The sequence below is a fragment of the Pelophylax lessonae genome, assembly GCF_965119305.1.
Source record: "Pelophylax lessonae genome assembly, chromosome: 9".
In the NCBI taxonomy this organism is placed as follows: Eukaryota; Metazoa; Chordata; class Amphibia; order Anura; family Ranidae; genus Pelophylax; species Pelophylax lessonae.
This window is the reverse complement of record NC_138776.1, coordinates 197,245,590-197,266,358: the sequence shown is the minus strand read 5'-3', so window position 1 is coordinate 197,266,358 and position 20,769 is coordinate 197,245,590. Positions and strand designations below refer to the sequence as shown.

The following is a 20,769-nucleotide window of genomic DNA, read 5'->3' as shown; positions in this document are numbered from 1 at the left end:
GCGTTAGTGACGTCCTGGAGTCAGTATCGTCTGATGTATGCCTTCCCACCGATTCAGCTGCTGTCCAGGTTCCTTCGCAGGTTGGCCTTGGAACCGCGCACGGTGATTCTGGTGGCACCGGACTGGCCTCGCCTGTCTTGGTACGCAGACCTCGTGAATCTGGCGGTCGACGCTCTGTGGCGTCTGCCTCTTCGAGAAGATCTCCTGTCTCAAGGACCGATCTTCCATCCTGCTTTAGTCGCTGGCTTTAACGGCCTGGCTGTTGAAAGCCAGGTCCTGAAGGATAGGGGTCTCTCCCCTGCGGTCATTCCCACTTTGATCAAGGCTAGAAAAGCCTCTTCGGGGAAGATTTACTACCGTACTTGGAAGGCGTATTTTGCCTGGTGTGAGTCCAGGGGGTATTCCCCTCGCTCGTACTCGGTATCGAGAGTGTTGGCTTTCCTCCAAACTGGAGTGGACCAGCGTTTGGCGTTGGCCACGATTAAGGGTCAGATTTCTGCGCTGGCCGTTCTTTTTCAACGCCCTGTGGCGTCTAATTCTTTGGTTAGCACCTTTGTTCAAGGGGTGCGTCACTTGGCTCCTCCTCGGAGGAATCCTTTACCTCCATGGGACTTGTTCTGTCCGTATTGCAACATGCTCCCTTTGAGAAGATCAGGGAGATCTCGTTGTCTCTCTTGTCTAAGAAGGTTGCCTTTTTGGTGGCAATCACTTCGGCTCGCAGGGTATCGGAGCTGGCGGCCTTGTCCTGCAGCTCTCCCTACTTGGTGATTCACCTGGATAAGGTGGTCTTACGACCTAACCCTTCTTTTCTTCCGAAGAGGATCTCGAAATTTCACCTCAATGAGGACATTGTCTTGCCTTCGCTTTGCGCGAAGCCTAAGCATCCAAAGGAGGTGGCGTTGCATTCCTTGGATGTTGTTCGGGCGATCAGGGTTTACCAGTCATCGACGAAATCCTTTCGCAAGTCGGATTCTCTATTTGTCCTTCCAGAGGGTCCTTGGAAGGGCATGGCAGCGTCAGCTGCGACCATCGCCAAATGGATCAGACAGACCATTGTGCAAGCCTATGCTTTGAAGGGGAAGGTTCCTCCTTTCCCTGTGAAGGCGCACTCTACCAGGTCTCTGAGTACGTCTTGGGCCTATCGTCATCAGGCCTCTGTGGCCCAGGTGTGTAAGGCGGCGACTTGGTCGTCCGTTCACACCTTCTCAAAATTCTACAAGGTGGATGTTCAGGCATCGGCGGATGCTTCCTTTGGCCGCAAAGTTCTTAGTGCGGCAGTGCCTTAGGGCCCCTTGTTTTTGGGTCCTTGGCTGTTGGGATGTCTTTATCCCTAGGTTACTTGTTTTCCTGGGTCGTTGCTCCTGTTGAGCACGTTTTTTTTTCCTGTTGCCCAGTTGGTTCTCTTACCTTGATAAGGTTCCTTTCTCTGATGTGGGTACTGCGTTGCTTTAGGCGCGGCTGCTTTTTTTCCCACCCCTAATGTCTACACTGCTATGGGACGTCCCCATTAGTGATGAATATGAAGTGGCGGCGACTGTCGGAGGACGTAAGAGAAAACGGAAATTTTGTAAGATCTTACCTGTAAAATTCCTTCCTCTGAGTTCTCCGACAGTCGCCGCCCCCGCCCCTCTTTTGGGGTTTGTTTATGTACTCTACTGCTATGCTACTGAAACTGAGTTGGGAATGCAGGAAGCAGGGAGGTATTGACTGAGGGGACCACCCCCTAGGGGTGGGATATGCTAAAAGCTTTGATATTCACTGTTTTGTTGCCTAGCTACTCCTGCGGAGAAAAGGTCAATAACCCCCATTAGTGATGAATATGAAGTGGCGGCGACTGTCGGAGGACTCAGAGAAAGGAATTTTACAGGTAAAAATTCTGTTTTTGAATATTTCTTATACAAGACATCATTTTCTGTCTTTTAGTTCACATATTTTGTTGTCATTCTGTTACAATTTTCAGGATTGTATTTACAACACAGATACAGTATTTCCTATGCAGGTTCGTCTTCTAGTGGCTATCTGTATTTTAGATGGTGTGTTGCTGATAGTTTTGAGATTAAAATAACAGGATAAGCCATCTATAACAGTGTAAATTTGCTGTCCCCTCAAAATAACTCAACACACAACCATGAATGTCTAAACCCCTTGCAACAAAAGTGAGTACTAAGTGAAAATGTCTAAATTGGGCCCAATTAGCCATTTTTCCTCCCCGGTGTCATGTGACTTGTTAGAGTTACAAGGCCTCAGGTGTGAATGGGGAGCAGGTGTGTTATATTTGATGTTATCGTTCTAACTCTCTCATACTGGGCATAGGAAGTTCAACATGGCACCTCATGGCAAAGAACTCTCTGAGGATCCAAAAAAAATGAATTGTTTCTCTACATAAAGATAGCCTAGGCTATAAGAAGATTGTAATGACCCTGAAACTGAGCTGCAGCACGGCGGCCAAGACCATACAACGGTTTTACAGGACAGGTTCCACGCAGAACAGGCCTCACCATGGTCGATCAACGAAGTTTAATGCATGTGCTCAGGGTCATATCCAGAGAGTGTCTTTGGGAATTAGACTTATGAGTGCTGCCAACATTGCTGAAGAGGTTAAGGAGGTGGGGGTGTCAGCCTGTCAGTGCTCAGACCATACGCCGCACACTGCATCAAATTGGTCAGCATTGCTGTCGTCTCAGAAGGAAGCCTCTTCTAAAGATAATGCACAAAAAAGCCCGCAAAGAGTTTGCTGAAGGCAAGCAGAGTAAGGATATGGATAACTGGAACCATGTCCTGTGGTCTGATGAGACCATAATAAATGTATTTGGTTCAGATGGTGTCAAGTGTGTGTGGTGGCAACCAGGTGAGGAGTACAAAGACAAGTGTGTCTTGCCTACAGTCAAGCATGGTGGTGTAAGTGTCATTATCTGGGGCTGCATGAGTGCTGCCAGAACTGGGGAGCTACAGTTCATTGCAGGAACCATGAATGCCAACATGTACAGTGACATACTAAAGCAGAGCATGATCCCCTCCCTTCAGAGACTGGGCCGCAGGGCAGTATTCCAACATAACAACCCCAAAAACACCTCCAAGACCATCCCTGCTTTGCTAAAGAAGCTGAGGGTAAAGGTGATAGAATGGCCAAGCATGTCTCCAGACCTAAACCCTATTGAGCATCTGTGTGGCATCCTCAAACAGAAGGCGGAGGAGCGCAAGGTCTCTAACATCCACCAGCTTCAGTGAAATCGTCATGGAGGAGTGGAAGAGGACTCCAGTAGTGACCTGTGATGCTTTGTTGAACTCTATGCCCAAGAGGGTGAAGGCAGTGCTGGAAAATAATGGTGGCCAAACAAAATATTGACACTTTGGTCCCAATTTGGACATGTTCACTTAGGAATTTACTTACTTTTGTTGCCAACGGTTTCGACATCAATGGCTGTGTGTTATTTTGAGGGGACAGCAAATTTACACTGTTATACAAGCTGTGCACTCACTACTTTACATTGTAGCAAAGCGTCATTTCTTCAGTGTTGTCACATGAAAAGATATGATAAAATATTTACAAAAATGTTAGGGGTGTACTCTTTTGTGAGATACTGTATGTAAGCATCATCCACTATTATTTTGTTTATTGTAAGGTGCTGTTTTTCTCATTTTATTTATGCATGTCAGAGCCATCTTTACATTTTTAATTTAGCTAACAAACTTTCTGTAGCTGTGATGTGGGGTGGGGCTATATAAATCTCAGGATCAGATAGAGAGAAATAAAAATAATTTGACAGGTAAACCAGCTTCCATATATGTGTTTCAACTGTTTGTTAGGCTTTTTTTTTTCCCTAGAGCTCCAATAATATTCGCTAATACATTTTTGACACATTAAAAACATCTTTTTTCTTTTAATATTTAGTGTATAAACCCCAAAATAGTGGAGAAGTTTTGTCTTTGTGTAATTTACAAAGATAAAATCTAGAGCAACACTTAAGCTGGCCATAGAGGGGTCGGTATTCTATTAGTTCAGCAGAAATGTGGCCATTCCCGCTAGAGAGAAGTCAAATTATGGATCTTCTCTCAAACGGAAATGTTGGAACTATTTTAATCAGTCAGCACATACAGCTAATCGGCTGCGGCACTGATCAATGTATTCTGACAGTGGCAGAGTCCCTGCTGTCAGAATACAGTGGTGCAGCAGGGAGGGTTCCTTCAAATGTGTGGATGGGGAAATCCTTTTTTTTTTTTTTTTTTTTTGATCAGCTAGCTGGGTAATTAAAAAAAAAATCATCTATGGCCAGGTTAAGAGATTTTACAGACCCAATGTGGCAAACCATTGCAGGCAATCCGAAATAACCATTCATTAGTCCTAGATAAATGACTCCTGAAAAAGAAATTGTAGGTACTATGAGTAATTACATAACATTGCCGTTTACACTGTACTAATGTATGAGTTTTTAAAACTTTACTCAAGGGTTATGACTTCGCTTTTTTGAGAAGGAGCAGGCTATATGAGGAATGTGGAAAAAAACTGCCTACACTTGGACAACTCGGTATATCGGAGGTTCTCGGTTAGCAGAATGCATTGGTAAGTTGGTGGAATTAATTGTTGTTCCGCATGTGAAATATGAAAAGAAAAAAAAACAAAGTAAAAAGCATTTGACACGGTACCCTATAAATGCTTAGCCCACAAAGTGAGGTCTGTTGGTGTATATGTAAATGGATACAGGGGTGTGTCCAGAGGGTAATGATAAATAGTGTATCTTCTTAATGGTCTGGGACCAATCCTGTTAAACTTGTTCATAGATTATATAGAGGTTGGGATAAATTGTTCAATCTCAGCATTTGCTGATGATACAAAGCTAAGCAGGGCAATCCTTTCACAACAGAAGAAAACACGTTTACAGGAAGACCTCTATAAAATTGAAGGGTGGGCAAACACATGGCAAATGAGGTTCAATGTTGGGAAATGTAAAGTAATGCACTTGGGGGCTAAAAATATGAATTCAAGCTACATGCTAGAATCAAGGATGGAAAAAGACCCTGGGGGTCCTAATTGATGACAGACTGAGCAATAGCATGCAATTACAAGCTGAAGCAAGCAAGGCCAGCAGAATATTAGTATGCAAAAAAAAGGGTATTTACTCAAGAGATAAAATGTTAATTATACCACTTTATAAAACTCTAGTTTGGCCACATCTTGAGTATGCCATCCAGCTCTTGTCCACAGTCCACAGAAAGGATGCTCTGGAACTGGACAGAGTCAAGGGAAGGGCAATGAAACGAATAAGGGGGCTGGAGGATCCCAGCTAGGAGAAACATTAACTTTATTCTCCCTGAAGAAAAGATGCTTAAGAGGGGATATGATATTATTATACAAATATCTTAATGATGATTCCAACATCAGGAGGAATCTTTTCAGTCTCAGGTCACTCAAAAAGACACAAGACCACTCAATAAAGTCGGATGAGAAGTGGCTTAACATTAAACAGTGTAAGGGGTTCTTTACTGTTAGAGTGGTAAGGATGTGGAAGACGCTTCCACAATCGGTGGTTTCAGAGGGAAGTGTCACTAATTTAAAAATACTCTTAGATTGGTATTTTATCGAACACATTATACAAGGATATAGGAAGTGGTAGAGACACAAATGCGCATGCGCGCACACACACACACACACACAGGCACACATTGATCTGGATGGACTGGTGTCTTTTTCCAACCTTACTAACTATGAAACTATGTTGGGTTTTATCACTTTTGCAGTTCAAAAATGTGCGGTTTTCCAAAGTGAACGTCCACTGAACATACTGAATTAGGTGATGTTTCAATACCCAATCATGTGCAAGAAAAAAAAAAGCTTCCATTTAATTTGCTAAATGAACAGCCTCTAAATCAACCCATTGTGCATGTGCAGCCATATGCAAACACATTAACCACTTTACCACTAGAGCATTTTGCTGTCTTACGTCTGGGCCACTTTTTGCGATTCGGCGCTGTGCGACTTTAACTGACAATTGCGCGGTCGTGCGATGCCGTACCCAAACGAACTTTACGTCCTTTTTTTTTCCACAAACAGAGCTTTCTTTTGGTGGTATTTGATCACCTGTGCGATTTTTACTTTTTGCGCTATAAACAAAGAGCGTTTATTTTGAAAAAATAACAATATTTTTAACATTTTTTAAATGAAATTCCCCCCAAAAAAGATGTAAAAACCAATTTTTTTTTTAATTTTTGGCCATTTTTTTTTCTGCTACCCATGTTTGGTAAAAAAAATCGCAATAAGCGTATTTTGATTGGTTTGTGCAAAAGTTATTGCGTTGACTAACAAAGGGAAAGATTTTTGTCATTTTTGGTGTTTTTATTTAACGAGTAATGGCGGCGATCTGCGATTTTTTTTTTTTTTTGCGGGACTGCGACATTGCGGCAGACAGATCGGACCCTTTGACATTTTTGACACTTTTGGGGGTACCAGTGACATTACTGCAGTAATCAGTGCTATAAATATGCACTGTTACTGTAAAAATGACACTGGCAGGGAAGGGGTTATTTTTATTAGAGAGGGAGGGGTTAATGTATGCCTGGTGCTTACTGACGTGTGGCGGGGGGGAGGTGACTGTGTGAGACAGGGACAGATCGGATGTCCAGCTATGCTGAACACTCCGATCTGTCACTCCCTGTCACTGAGGAGATCCGACCCCTCGTGTTTACACAGGCGGGCGGATCTCCACACTAGATCCCCGACGATCGGGGCAGAGCAGCGGCGATCGCCGCTGCTCCTCCCCTGGCCCGACTCCCCTGGCCCGACTCCCGCTGTGAATGAAAACAGCGGGACCGCGCCTCCGGCGGCTCGCGAGCGCCGCCTACAGGGGAGGAGTCTGGCGACGTAGGTCTACGTCGTCAGACGGGATCGTGCCACTTTGCCGCAGTAGTACTCCGGTACTCAGTGGCAAAGTGGTTAAAGAGGTTGTAGAATGATTTAGTAGAACTTAACCCATTAAAACAATATATGCTCATCTGGTTCTACCCTCTCGCTCTTATAGAACTTAGGAAAATCTTATCTTTTTCTGTATGATACAGCACTTCCTTCTTTCCAGCTTAGGTTAAAATGATATACCCCCCCATACATAGACACACTGCCTCTTGGGGTAGCCATGTTACATGCTACACGTTACACACCCCAGGAAGCAGCACATTAAGGAGTGTTAGTAAATACAATTCTCTGTGCAACACCAAATGTGTTAAACCGCTACAAATAAAAATGTGTCCATTCTCCAAATCTATTAAATGTTCCTGAAAATCACTGAACTCCTCACATAAAACCATAAATATATCTTAAATTGTACTGTGCAACATTATTCCATCATCAAGAAACCAATATCTGTTACAAGAAATGTGTAAAAAATAGTGCAAATACTCCAATGTTTTGACCAATAAATATTACTCTACCAATACACTATATATGCATATATACAATAAATCCAATGTGTACAATATTCAGAGATGTGAAAAGGAAAATAATTAAATATAAAAATTTAAAGTCCATAAGTGTATGAGTGTGAGATTTCCATCACCAAATTGTTCCAAACCAACTCAATTGCTATCTACTAAAAAGAAGCCTACATTTCTTGCTGTGAGCACTCTTCTGTAAATACCAGCACCATTCACTATCGACGCTCACCTTAACACATGAACCTATTTGGCAATATAGCTCACAGTGTGCTTTCCCCTTTAAAGGGTCTTAATTGGCTGCTTCAGGTATCCAGACACCAACTCTTGACTCCTCCAGTATATCAAATGATGTGAGGGAAACACAGCAAGATATTTTCACCACCAATAACTCACAAAAGGAATAGAAATTATACATATTGTTTTACCGCTTAAATTAGCAATAGTATTTTATTAAAACAAATTAAAATGCACTCACAAAATCAGTGCACTAATAAACAGTGGCACTGGTTGCACTAATGCAGCAAAAAGGGTTTAATTAACACTGACGCTGGTTGCACTAATGCAGCTCAAACAGGTTAATTAACTGTCACTGGTCGGTCACTAATGCATCAGTGACCAGTAGCAATACATTAACCCCCTCATTCTGCATAATACAAATACCATTGGTAATTAACCTCCCCTCAGCCTCAGTCTCCCCCCCCCCCCCCCCCCCAATCCAAAGAGGTAATGATGGCATTCAGCTTACTGGGATTAACAGTGCTTGGTTCTTCCTTGGCACGGCGGCTCCTCCAGGTCACAGCTTCGGCAAGCAAACCCTCTGCTCCTCTCATCTTGGTCCTTTGAAATTTCGGCTCCAGCCGGTGGCTGACGTCGCTACAAATCCCTATCACGTTTGTATCTCCGCTAACAGGGAAGTGAAGGTTCCGCCCCCCCTTGTACTGGCCCTGCTCTGCTGTTTCCGACCTTCCGGAAATGGCAGGCAGCGGCGGCTATCTTTGATGTGGCAAAATGCCGCAAAACCTCAATTTTGTTCTCGAGGAACCCTAGGGTTCAGCAGAACACCCATTGGGGAACGCTGGTCTAAACCGCTGGCAACAAAAGTGAGTACACCCCTAAGTGAAAATGTCCAAAGTGGGCCCAAAGTTTCACAATTTTGTGTGGCCACAATTATTTTCCAGCACTGCCTTAACCCCCTTGAGCATGGAGTTCACGAGAGCTTCATAGGTTGCCACTGGATGCCTCTTCCACCCACTCCTCCATGATGACATCAAGAAGCTGGTGGATGTAAGAGACCTTGCGCTCCTCCGCCTTCTGTTTGAGGATGCCCCCACAGATGCTCAATAGGGTTTAGGGCTGGATACATGTTTGGCCAATCCATTACCTTTACCCTCAGCTTCTTTAGCAAGGCAGTGGTCGTCTTGGAGGTGTGTTTGGAGTAGTTATCGTGTTTGAATACTGCCCTGCATCCCAGTCCTTGAAGGGAGGAGATCATGCTCTGCTTCAGTATGTCACCGTACATGTTGGCTTTCATGGTTCCCTCAATGAACTGTAGCTCCCCATTGCCAGCAGCACTCATGCAGCCCCAGACCATGACACTCCTACCACCATGCTTGACTGTAAGCAAGACACACTTGTCTTTGTACTCCTCACCTTGTTGCCACACACGCTTGACACAATCTGAACCAAGTTTATCTTGGTCTCATCAGACCACAGGACATGGTTCCTGTAATCCATGTCCTTAGTCTGCTTGTCTTCAGCAAACTGTTTTTGTGCTTATTTGTGCATCATCTTTAGAAGGGGCTTCCTTCTGGGATGACAGCCATGCAGAACAATTTGATGCAGTGTGCAGCGTATATGGTCTAAGCACTGACAGGCTTACCCCCCTACCCCTTCAACCTCTGCAGCAATGCTGGCAGCCCTCATACGTCTATTTCCCAAAGAAAACCTCTGGATATTACGCTCAGCACGTGCACTCAACTTCTTTAGTCGACCATGGTAAGGCCTGCTCTAAGTGGAACCTGTCCTTTTGAACTGCTGTATGGTCTTGGCATCCATGCTGCAGCTCAGTTTTAGGGTCTTGGCAATCTTCTTATTGCCTAGGCCATCTTTATGTAGAGCAACAATTTTTTTTCATATCCTCAGAGGGTTCTTTGCCATGACGTGCCATGTTGAACTTCCAGTGACCAGTGTGAGAGAGGGAGAGCGATAACACCAGATTTGACAAACCTGCTCCCCATTCACACCGAAGACCTTTTAACACTAACGCATCACATGAAACCGGGGAGGGAAAATGGCTAACTGGGCCCAATTTGGACATTTTCACTTAGGGGTGTACTCACTTTTGTTGCCAGAGGTTTGGACATTAATGGCTATATGTTGAGTTATTTTGAGGGGACAGCAAATTTACACCGTTATACAAGCTGTACACTCACTACTTTACATTGTAGCAAAGTGTCATTTCTTCAGTGTTGTCACATGAAAAGATATAATAAAATATTTACAAAAATGTGAGGGGTGTACTCACTTTTGTAACATACTGTATATATCATGGCATATAAAGTGCATAACATTAGTGCAGTCCATTTCAAAAGTGCATCTACTGTATATATCAGGCATGTCCAACCTGCGGCCCGGGGGCCACATGCGGCCCGGAACCCCAGGCAATGCGGCCCACTGCCCCGTGACAATTTTTTTTTCCGGGTGAGGAAGGACGTCGGGTCGGGGGCATGGCCACAGGGGCCTCCAACTAATTGTAGGCAGAGGCTGCCTCGGAGGGGAGGGGGGAGGCGCGCATGTGCAGTGTTTCTGACTTCTACCACCATGACCACTTCAAATCACTGAAGTGGTCATGTTGGTTAGAGTGTTCCTTTAATATTTCTCAGAAGGAGTAAACCTCTATATACTGATTCAATTTCATTTGATCATCTTCTAGTTGTGTTAAATTAGTGCGGGGGGGGGGGGGCGGTGGCACAGGAAGGGCGCAGCGGCATTTTATTACTTATATACTTTAACTATAGTATATATTTTATATGCGGCCCGAGAAAATTTCTCTACGCTCAATGTGGCCCAGAGAAGCCAAAAGGTTGGACACCCATGGTATATATGAAAGTGTATAACAGTTCATTCTCCAGCTGTGATGTAACAATTATAACCACTTGCTTCCAAATAAAGTGCCTCTCGTGTGAATATATATAGTATAAACAAAGTTGTGTACTTTCACCTTCTTGTGCTCCCAGAACTCTCACCTTAGTGAGTAACCAAATTTGCTTTTTGATTACAGTGCTCAGGGCGATGTTTCCCCGATCCTGGCTTGGTTGCAGATCTATCAGATGTATTTGGATTTTCCTTGGTAGTGGTCCCTTTAAGGCTCCGTTCACCATGCATAATCCATATGTTAGGGTAATGCAAGATGGCCTCCTATAGTGTAGTAGTCAAAATCGATAAAAAAAAATAGTAACACTTACATTCAGATCAATAAAAAACGATTGGTTATGCAAAAACACAAAGCAGCATACAGATCTCCGACATCACTTCCGGTCTAGGAAAATGGCCACCATATGATTTTTAATGGAAACCACAACAGAATGGGTCACCACACAATTTTCGGGCTCCACCAGATAAATGGCATCTAACATAACCAATCCAGTTCTCCCGATGAAGTCCTGTGTTGTGACACAACGTGTAGGGCATCCTGGACCAGAAGAGATGTTGGAGATATGTATGCTGCTTTGTGTTTTTACATACCCAAGCATTTTTTTCAATCTGAATGTAAGAGTTACTATTATTTCTCTTACGTCCTCCGACAGTCGCCGCCCCCTCTAAGTCATCACTGTTGGGTATTGTCATCTGCTCCGCAGGAGTAGCTAGGCATATAGACTTAGTTAAAAACAAAAGGCATTTGCATGTATACACCCCTGGGGGCTGTCCCATCTGGTCAATACCCTCCTGTAGTGTCCACTCCCAACTCAGTTTTAATTTGCCTAGCATCAGGAGTAGTTAGGCTTTCCCTGTGCTGGGGCTTCGGTCTCAGCCTATCTTCTTTTTATTTGATTTTCTTGAAAAATGTCAGTTTTTCTTTCTTTACTAGCTGTTTATTTTGTCAGCTTTAGTTTTTAGTCGACTCTTCAGACGAAGATGGACATGCGGTGCTGGGATTCGGACTGGCCGCCCTGGTTCCCCAGGGCACAGAGGGTCAGATGGACCCCCAGCCCGCCATTGAGCGTTCAGCTATGGTTCGCCCTGACATTATGAACGACCCATCTCTGTTCGCAGCAGGGATGCAGCTGTGAGGTGGCTACCTCACTGGACGCATCTGCGACTCAGCAGTGCAATGTCCCTGGCAAACGGCATTCCCTGTCAGATGAGGACAGCGGCTTTCCGTTCTGTGAGGCTCCCCACGCCATCGGGTACAGGTAAGTACTTCTGTGTGGGGCCTCTGTATGGGGTAGCAGTCCTGGTTGCTGTGTGTTCTCCATGTCTGTGCCTTGTGTGACTCCCTGCTGCGATCCCTGCGGGGATCGCTTGTACATGCGCTGCGGCGCTGTGTGTGTTTGGGGGTGCAGACTGTGTATGGGCCGCGGCGGGGGTAAACCGAGCAGTCCGCCATTGTTTTATACACTGGGCAGGCATGTGAGCTTCTCTATGGGCACAACTACATGCTGATTTGGCGCCAATCGCCGCCATTTTTGAGGTGACCGATCGCTCGGTTCGGCCGCATGTCGGTGGCCATTTTGGTGGAGTCTCCCATACGTTCCTATGGGGCAGTCATTTTCCCTGGGTCATGCAGCAGATGGTTCAGCCTACTTTTACAGCACTTCCTCTTTCCTCTGAAGCAGGAATATTTTTTCTGTACTGTCGCTTCTGGCTCAGTTTTGTCTCCTTCCTGTTTGGGGGTCTTTTTCTATCTTTATAGCTGGAGCGGTGGGCTGCGCACTCGCAGCACTTTTAAAGGGACAGCACCTAAATCTTGCACTGTCCTTTTTTTCTCACCTGCGCATGGATTCTCCGGATAGCAAATTTCCACCAGCCCAGTTCTCCTGTGGCCCCTCTGAGACCTGATTTGGCCGCTGTAGTGGCGACTTTAGTGTCTAATATGGAAATGCTGATGGCTGAACGTGCTGCTCGTAAGAGGCCCAGATTGTCCCTCTTCCCTGATTCAGAGGGTGATATGGCTGCTGCGAGTGTGCCCTTTTCAGGGTCCCGCTCATCCTTGGACCTGCAGGGGTCTGAGGCGGAGGTGGAGGGGGTTGATACCTCCTCTCCGGGGTCGTCCGAAGAACGGGCGACCATGGATGAATTAATTATTTCTGTGAAGGAAACTTTGCACTTGGAGGATGAGCCCAGTCCCCTGGGCGTTGCGTCCTCTTTTGGGACGCACAGGACCCGCAAGTCGGCGCAGGTTTTTCCCTGTCCCGCTGAGTTTCATTACACTGTTAATGAAGTGTGGCGCACGTTAAAACGTCCGTTCGTGGTGCCCAGTCGGTTCAAATTGCTTCACGCCGGCTACGGAATCGCGCTGGTGTGTACCTCCACAGGTGGATCACACGGTTGCAGTGTTGAACAAGGCTACCTTGGTTCCTATGGAGGATTCCCCGGTTTTCCGGGATCCAACGGACCGGTGTTTGGAGTCTTTGGCCCGCCATTCCTATACGGTGGCGGGCTCTCTACTCAAACCCATTTTCGCGTCCATGTTAGTGGCGCAGGCGGTTGCTGATTGGACTATGGTGCTTAAGAACAACCTTGTGTCTGATGATGTTCCGCCTGCCCGGCTGGAAATGGTGGATCAAATCCACCAAGGAATTATGTATCTGTGTGATGCAGCCTTAAATGAGGCCCCCTTGGTGGCTCGCCTCTCCAGTGTCGCCGTGCTTAACCGACGCCTGATATGGCTGAAGAGCTGGTCGGCCGACCAGTCCTCGTGGAAAACGGTTGCTGATTTTCCCTATGCTGGCTCTCGCCTTTTTGGCGAGGCGTTGGATACCCTGGTAAAAGGCATCACGGGGGGCAAGAGCACTATGCTGCCCCAGAACCCGAAGCACAAGTCCTTCCGGGGCAAGCGGAGTTCTGCGCCTAGATCCAGTCAGGGTTCCTTTCGTGCCTTTCGGAACCAATCCAAGGGCAAGCCCTTCAAGTCCCAGGGCGGACAGAAGAAGCCCTGGGCGGGTAAGCAGAAGTCAGGCAATACCGCTTCGACGGGCCAATCCACTTCTGCCTGAAGGCACGCCCTCACCCGTTTCTGGGGTGGGTGGACGTTTGCGCGGTTTCCTCCAACTTTGGCTGCTCCGGATTTCGGACAGGTGGGTTCAGGAAATCGTTCGGTCGGGATACAAGATCGAGTTTCTTTCCCGGCCAGCGGACAGATTCTTCCCCTCAAATATTCATTTGCCTCTGGGGCGTCTGCAGGACTTGCACCGTGCGGTTCAGGACCTCCTTGCTCAGGGAGTGGTCGTCCCGGTGCCTCACCAGGACAGGTTTCGGGGCTTTTATTCCAATCTGTTCACTGTGCCCAGAAAGGAGGGCAAAGTGCGTCCTATCCTGGACCTGAAAGCTCTGAACCGCTTTGTGCGAGTTTGGAAATTACGTATGGAGTCTCTCCGATCGGTGGTGGCTTCTCTGAGCCCAGGGGAGTTCCTGGCTTCAATAGACCTCAAGGATGCGTACCTGCATGTCCCCCATCTTCGAGGGTCATCAGCGGTACCTTCGGTTTGCTGTCGCGGAAGACCATTACCAGTTTGTGGTGTTACCTTTCGGTCTTGCTTCGGCTCCCAGGGTCTTTACCAAGGTACTGGCGCCGGTTCTGGGCCTACTGAGGGCTCAGGGCATTGCGGTCTTGGGGTATCTAGACGATCTCCTCATAAGATCAAGTGTCAGTCAGGACCTGGTGCGCGATCTGTCCATCACGGTCCGAACGCTTCAGGGAGTTCGGATGGACCATCAACATTCAGAAATCATCGTTGTCCCCTTCGGTTCGTCTTCCCTACCTGGGGATGATTCTGGACTCAGAAGGTGTTCCTGCCGGAGGACAAGCTCCGAACATTGCGGGACGAGATCGGGTCCCTCAGGGATGTGCCAGCATCATCACTCAGGACCTGTATGCGGGTCCTGGGGTTGATGGTGTCGACCTTCGAGGCGATACCTTTTGCTCAGTTCCACACGCGAGGTCTCCAAGCGGAGATCCTGGCGAAATGGGACGGACTGGCTCGGTCCCTGGATCTGCATGTCTCCTTGAGTCGTCAGACAAAATTGGCTCTTCGGTGGTGGCTCCAGTCTCCGGTGACGCAGGGCAAGTCTTTCCGTCCGTTGGTTTGGATGGTGATCACCATGGATGCCAGCCTGTTAGGCTGGGGTGGGGTCCTGGGCACCCTGTCTGCCCAGGGCACTTGGTCGGAGGAGGAGTCCTCCCTTCCGATCAACGTCCTGGAATTGCGAGCGATCAAGCTCTGCCTCCTCCAGTGGTCGGATCGTCTACAGGGTCGTCCTGTCCGGGCGGACAATGCTACCGCGGTGGCTTACATCAACCACCAAGGGGGCACCAGGAGTGCTCGGGCGGCCCGGGAGGTGACAGACATTCTGTCTTGGGCCGAGCTTCACGTCCCGGCAATCTCAGCGGTTCACATTCCGGGTGTAGAGAATTGGCAAGCAGACTGAGTCGCCAGACCCTGGACCAGGGGGAATGGTCCTTACACCCGGAGGTCTTCCAAATGCTGTGTGCGAAGTGGGGATCCCGGACGTGGATCTGTTTGCATCTCGGCTAAATCAATAGGTGGGAAGGTTCGTGGCAAGAACGCGCGATCCGTTGGCGGACGCCTCGGATGCGTTGATGGCCCCTTGGCATCAGTATCGTCTGATGTATGCCTTTCCTCCAATTCAGTTGCTGTCCAGGTTCCTCCGCAGGCTAGCCTCGGAGCCGCACCTGGTGATTCTGGTCGCGCCGGACTAGCCTCGCCGGTCCTGGTACGCCGACGTTGTTCACCTGGCAGTGGCGCCTCCGGGGCGACTGCCCCTGCGGGAAGGTCTTCTGTCTCAAGATCCAATCTTCCATCCTGCTTTACAGTCACTGGCTTTAACGGCCTGGCTGCTGAGACCCAGGTCCTGAGGGACAAGGGTCTCTCCCCTGAGGTTATCCCTACGCTGATCAAGGCTAGGAAATCCTCTTCTGGTAAAATCTATTACCGTACCTGGAAAGCTTATTTCGCCTGGTGTGAGTCCAGGGGGTTTTCCCCTCGCTCGTACTCGGTGTCAAGAGTGTTGGCTTTCCTCCAGTCTGGCGTGGATCAGCGTTTGGCGCTGGTCACGATAAAGGGTCAGGCCATCCTTTTCCAACGCCCTGTGGCGTCTAATTCCTTGGTCCGTACCTTCATTCAAGGTGTGCCACACTTGGTTCCTCCCAGAAAGGAGCCTTTACCTCCATGGGACTTGAACTTGGTTCTGTCCGTGTTACAGCGTGCTCCCTTTGAAAATATCAGGGAGATCTCTTTGCCTCTGTTGTCAAAGACGGTCGCCTTTTTGGTGGCGATCACTTCGGCTCGCAGAGTATCGGAGCTGGCGGCGTTGTCTTGCCGCTCCCCTTACTTGGTAATTCATAAGGATAAGGTGGTGTTGAGAACACTTCCGTCCTTTCTTCCCAAGGTGGTCACTGAATTTCACCTTAATGAGGAAATTGTTCTGCCTTCACTTTGCACGAAGCCTAAGCATCCGAAGGAGATTGCTTTGCATTCTTTGGATGTTGATAATAGGAGTAAGAATAAAACCCACTCAACCCAGCGCTAATAAAATAGAAAATCTAAATGTAAAGCAGCCGCTATAAAAAATCAAATAATAAGAAGAGGTGTATAATGAGAATCAGAGGAGGCTCACATATTAGCGCTGCTAGTGTATGTGAGCCTCCTCTGATTCTCATTATACACCTCTTCTTATTCTTTGGATGTTGTCCGGGCGATCAGGGTTTACCTGTCTACAGAATCCTTTCGTAAAACGGATTCCCTGTTTGTTCTTCCTGAGGGGTCTCGGAAGGGCATGGCTGCGTCCGCAGCAACTATTGCCAAATGGATCAGACAGACCATTGAGCAGGCTTATGCTTTGAAGGAACGGGTTCCACCCTTCCCTGTTAAGGCGCACTCTACTAGATCTGTGAGTACGTCCTGGGCTTGTTGGCATAGGGCCTCGGTGGCCCAGGTGTGCAAAGCTGCGACTTGGTCGTCGGTGCACACTTTCTCGAAATTCTACAAAGTCGACGTTCTGGCATCGGCTGATGCTTCCTTTGGCCGCAAAGTTCTCAGTGCGGCAGTGCCATGAAGGACCCTTGTTTTTTTATGGGTCCCTGTCTGTTGGTATTTGCTTTCCTGGGCGGTTGCTCCTGTTGAGCATTGTTTTTTCTGTTGCCCAGTGGGTTCTCTTACAGTGCATGTAAGGTTCCTTTCTCTGCTATGGGTACTGCGTTGCCTCTTATACGGTTGCGTCTCCCACCCCTCATGTCTATACTGCTTTGGGACATCCCAACAGTGATGACTTAGAGGGGGTGGCGACTGTCGGAGGACGTAAGAGAAAACGGAATTTTTGTAAAATCTTACCTGTAAAATTCCTTTCTCTGAGTCCTCCGACAGTCGCCGCCCCCGCCCCTCTATACGGGGTTCTTGTTTTCTTACTGCTATGTTACCAAACTGAGTTGGGAGTGGACACTGCAGGGGGGTATTGACCAGATGGGACAGCCCCCAGGGGTGTATACATGCAAATGCCTTTTGTTTTTAACTAAGTCTATATGCCTAGCTACTCCTGCGGAGAAGATGACAATACCCAACAGTGATGACTTAGAGGGGGCGGCGACTGTCGGAGGACTCAGAGAAAGGAATTTTACAGGTAAGATTTTACAAAAATTCCGTTTTTTTAAATAAACATATTGATTCAAACTTCTACACTATGGGTGGTCATAATATTATGGGTGATTGGTGCAACAATCCTTAACTTGCCGTAAAAGAGTTTTAATAGAAGCCCTCATTGACCCCAGTAGCTACAGGAACTGTGGACTCATTCAACATCAAAGATCACAGCAAAATATTCCTAGACCACTTCTGTAGTGAAATTTAAGGACGAATTGCTCCACGTGCCTGCATCAAACCATGTTGTGCTTCCTAAGAATATGTAAATATTTGAATGAACATACAGTGAATCCAGAAAGTATTCACAGTGCTTCACTTTTCCATATTTTGTTATGTTACAGCCTTTTTCCAAAATTGATTACATTAGTTATTTTCTCAACATTCTACAAACAAAACCCCATAATGACAATGTGAAAGAAGTTTGTTCAAAATCTTTGCAAATTTATTAAAAATAAAAAACAAAATAAGTCACATGTACATAAGTATTCACAGCGTTTGCCAAGATACTCAAAATTGTGCTCAGGTGCATCCTGATTCCACTGATCTTTGAGATGTTTCTACAACTTGCTTGGAGTCCCCCTGTGGTAAACTCAGTTGATTGGAGATGATTTGTAAAGGCACACACCTGTCTATATAAGGTCCCACAGTTAACAGGGCTTTTTCAGAGCTAAAATCAAGCCATGAAGTCCTGTAGACCCTTGAGACAGGATTGTATGGAGGCACAGATCTGGGAAAGGGTACAGAAAATGTTCTGCAGCATTGAAAGTCCTAATGAGCACAGTGGCCTCCATTACCCGTAAATGGGAGAAGTTTGGAACCACCAGGACTCTTGCTAATGTGGGCCGCCTGGTCAAACCGAGCTATCGGGGGAGAATGGCCTTAGTCAGGGAGATGACCAAGAACCCAATGGTCATTCTGACAGAGCTCCAAAGTTTCTCTGTGGGGAGAGGATAACCTTCCAGAAGAACAACCACCACTGCAGCACTCCATCAATCAGGCCTGTATAGTAGAGTTGCCAGACGGAAGCTACTCCTCAGTAAAAGGCACATGGCAGCCCGCCTGGAGTTTGCCAAAAGGCACCTGAAGGACTCTTAGACCATGCGAAAAAAAATTATCTGGTCTGATGAAACAAAGATTGAACTTTTTGGCCTAAATGGCAAGTATCATGTTCGGAGGAAACCAGGCACCGCTCATCACCTGGCAAATACCATCCCTACAGTGAAGCATGGTGGTGGCAGCATCATGCTGTTGGGATTTTTCAGTGGCAGGAACTGGGATACTAGTCAGGATTTTGGGAAAGAAGAATGCAGCAATGTACAGAGACATCCTTGACGAGAACCGGCTCCAGAGCCCTCTGGACCTCAGACTAGGGCTGAGGTTCATCTTCTAACACAGTGGTTCTCAATTCCGGTCCTCGGGACCCACCAACAGGCCAGGTTTGCAAGATAACTAAATTACATCACAGGTGATCTCATTTGCTGCTCAGTGATTGCAGTATTCTAGTCTGCATCCCCCAAGGTAATACTTAAAATCTGGCCTGTTAGTGGGTCCCGAGGACCGGAATTGAGAACCACTGTTCTAACAGGACAACGACCCTAAGCACACAGCCAAGATAACAAAGGAGTAGCTATAGGACAACTCTTTGAATGTCATTGAGGGGTCCAGCCAGAGCCCAGACTTGAACCCATTTAGCAATCTCTAGAGGGATCTGAAAATGGCTCTGCACCGACGCTCCCCATCCAACCTGATGGAGCTTGAGAGGTCCTGCAAAGAAGAATGGGAGAAACTGCCCAAAAATAGGTGTGCCATGCTTGTAGAATCATACTCAAAAAGACTTGACGCTGTAATTGGTGCCAAAGGTGCTTCAACAAAGTATTGGCCAAAGGATGTGAATACTTATGTACATGTGGTATTTTTTTTTTTTTTTTTTTTTAGTTTTTTATTTTTAATAAATTTGTAAAGATTTCAAACAAACTTTCATGTTGTCAATTGTTTGTAGAATTTTGAGGAAAATAATGAATTTAATCAATTTTGGAATAGAGCTGTAACCTAAAAAAAATGTGGAAAAAGTGAAGCGCTGTGAATACTTTCCGGATTCCCTGTAGCTTGGTCACTTTATGGCATTTTTGCTTTGCCACTGTACATGACTCGGAAGCAGGCAGTATTCTTAGCTCTGTGCCCAGAATGGAATAACAATGCAGAAGGACAGCAGGCAGTGTTTTTCTTTTAATTGTGAATGAACAGATTTGAAGCTCGTATTGCTGTGCTTCCTTTTATGACAATATCTGACAGGTCAGTCTCCTAGTCAAAGGGAAGGGATTGCAGCTTCTCTGCTCAGCGTTCATAGCGGAAACATATTCCATTAGAGACAATGGCGCACATTGGTAAAACACATTTATTTTGTTCCAGCTTCAGATATCCTGGTGAGTGGACAACCATCGGCCTATTTCAACAAGACAACGTGTCTAGAAGTTGTTTCGGACAAGAAAAGAAAACAGGAACATATAGATGAGTTCATAAGCGCACTGAAAGAAAGAGACAGAAAAAAAATCACAACAGAAATCTGGATTTTGTCGCTTGTGGAAAATGCTCAACAGATTAAATAAAATGTGATTTTGGAATGCCTTTTTAATTTTCTGATTTTTGGCAGCCCCCTGCTTGAATTTCAAATTAATGTCTGATTGCTAACAATGCCGTACTTACTGACATTTGTTGTTATTCATTTTGAATGTCATTAACTCTGCAAACATCACTTACAGTAAATCAAATATATAATAGTATATATTAAATCCTAAGGCTAACTATTTATTATAGCGTGGAAAGAGATTACGTTACTGTCAGGTGAACCCAATGGGGAGTTTTTCCCTCCCTGCCACTGTAACACACCCACAGGTCTCATTTTTTTTTTTTCAATGAATGTATATGAAGAAGGGGGTGTTGTTCAATTTTTTAAATACAATTTTTAATTTGCACATTTACTTGGCCAAGCTTTTTAAATATGTGTTGAATTTAAGATATGTATATGTAAATAAATTTTGTAAGGAATTTTGCAACTTTAGTGGTGTTTATTGTCAGTTTGTGTTTTTGCTTTTCTTTATATATAGAGGGTGGTTGTTCAGTCAGATTCAGGTTTTTATTTCTTTGTATAGTGCTGTGATTTATTACCCACGACTCATCCACTCTTACTGAAACCAGCTTAGATTATAAGAAAAGTTAAATTTTTATCTTTGTTTTCTTTTATTTATTTTTTTTTTGGGGGGGGGCTGCTTTAGATATTTTCTTGTTTAATTGAATTTTTATTGTAATGTAAAGAAACTTACAAAACGAGAAAACAAATATCAAACAAAGAGTCCAATTCCACATACATAGGCATAGAATTAATGGAAGACAGTCATAAAAAAAAAGTAAAATTCAGGCATTAACAGTGCAAGCATAGAGGTCAACCATAAAACAGTCTAATCAAGTGTACATG

At 45.9% G+C, this 20,769-nt stretch overlaps 1 long non-coding RNA gene across 1 annotated transcript in view; it reads left to right on the top strand.

The window, feature by feature from the left end:
• LOC309563864 overlaps positions 1-19,924 on the top strand; it is a 28,260-nt gene extending 8,336 nt beyond the window's left edge. Inside the window, exons 3-4 of the long non-coding RNA XR_014225746.1 lie at positions 4,448-4,561; positions 19,707-19,924. This is a non-coding gene — a long non-coding RNA (uncharacterized lncRNA). The remainder of the gene's footprint in view (positions 1-4,447; positions 4,562-19,706) is intronic.
• The last annotated feature ends 845 nt before the right edge of the window (positions 19,925-20,769 follow it).